This window comes from Amphimedon queenslandica, unplaced genomic scaffold (genome assembly GCF_000090795.2).
Source record: "Amphimedon queenslandica unplaced genomic scaffold, v1.1 AMPQUscaffold_8987_Cont19074, whole genome shotgun sequence".
NCBI lineage: Eukaryota > Metazoa > Porifera > Demospongiae > Haplosclerida > Niphatidae > Amphimedon > Amphimedon queenslandica.
Window position 1 is genome coordinate 1,405 of NW_003550741.1, and position 1,617 is coordinate 3,021.

At 35.3% G+C, this 1,617-nt stretch overlaps 1 long non-coding RNA gene across 1 annotated transcript; it reads right to left on the reverse strand.

Moving 5' to 3' along the window:
- Positions 1 to 1,309: 1,309 nt before the first annotated feature.
- Positions 1,310 to 1,511, reverse strand: LOC109591085 (uncharacterized). The gene is made up of 2 exons (XR_002189648.1): positions 1,398 to 1,511; positions 1,310 to 1,343 (listed from the first exon to the last, which is right to left on the reverse strand). It is a non-coding gene; the product is annotated as an uncharacterized LOC109591085 (long non-coding RNA).
- Between the last annotated feature and the right edge of the window lie 106 nt (positions 1,512 to 1,617).

A 1,617-nucleotide genomic window follows, 5' to 3' on the forward strand; every position in this document is an offset into this window, starting at 1 on the left:
ATTAAACACTCAATTTTGAACTACATGTACATGTACAGGCATAATGCATTACACAGGTGCTCAATGGTGTATTGTTGTATCTATAATGTACATGCACATACTTGTGAGCTTGTTTTCAATAGATGCTTGCTTTATATGCAGTAATATTGTACATGTATTTGCCTCAAACTCATGCAGTAATTCAAAATTCATGTATAAGTATTACATTTAAACAACCTCGTCTGTCATTAGCAGTAACTCCATCAGTGCCACCATAATAATTGCCCGTGCCAAAAAGAGCCCTCTCCTGTCATTTGTATCCTCAATGTAAAGCCATTTACCGGTTTTGTTTCTTAAAATAATGTAGAAATGAGGCTTCCTTCATCATTAACAACAAATGCTGGTGCAGGTTAGGATTAATAATAATAATAATTTTTTTATTGAGAATCAGAGAATGCATGGAAATGGAACAATTGCAGTATTGATTGGCAAATAAAACTCAATCTGGTACTGAATCATGATATTATGAGTTAGCGTAATATTGCTGGCAGTAGTGTTGTTCTAGTTCTTATTTCTCAAGTAGTTCTAGTTTTAGTTCTAGTTCTAAGCCTTTAATTTGCTTAGTCCTATTTGCAGTTCGTATAGTTCTAGTTTTAGTTCTTTATCAGTACTTATCACAACCTTTCAAACTTGCTGTATAGCACTAGTTAATTATTGTATTCAGAACTTCATTGCATTTTTTGGGACTTGTGATGTAAAACCTTGGAGTTTTCAGCTAAAAACCTTCAGCCCCGCCCCCTCATTAAGCATGCAGAGAGTATGTTTAGCTGATTATCTCTGTAGATCTAGTTGTTCATTCAATATTAGACTAGTACTTTTATTGGCCTCGCCCAGCTTTGCGTAGGCGAGGACTAGGTACTCGGGTTTTTTTCAAAACAAGTAATTGTGCATGCCTACCTGCTGATACCAGACAAACAGTCAGAATTGCACCGCTAACATACTTGAAAAAAATGATTGATCATTATGCAGCTTATGTATTGCTAAATCTCTGATCTTTGGAGTGGATCAAGTCAAAGGACCTTGCCTCATGAACTGCTTCATATTGCATGCCTTCACTGCATAGTAATAGCAAATAGTTATATTAAAAAATATTCTTTGGCAAATTTAATCAAAAAAATAACATACAAGAGTACAACAATGTATGGTACAACAATAATTCATTTACACTTTTATGCTGCGTGTTGCTTACTGAAGGTCATTTGCAGCAGAGTGCTAAATATTTCATTTGAACAATAATAACTATAAAAAACAAAATAATTTAATAAATCAGTTTTTAGTCTTAGTGTTGTCTTGATGCCTTTGTCCTAAAACCACAGAAAGAAACATAACAAGGGAAATAATTATGTACTGGAGCTTACTTGAATTATGTAAGACTCATTATATGATGACATCAGTGGTATCTTGGTCCATTGCAAGATAGAGGTACATCGCAAGATTGAGGCACTAAAGAAAGACGAGACACCTACGGTGCATGGCCTCGCCCCTATAGCTGCTATGGTGCATGCCCGCACTTCAATAACTGTTTGATTATCAGCATGAAGAGAGTCTGTTCAACACTAGCTTCCTACAGTTGCACTT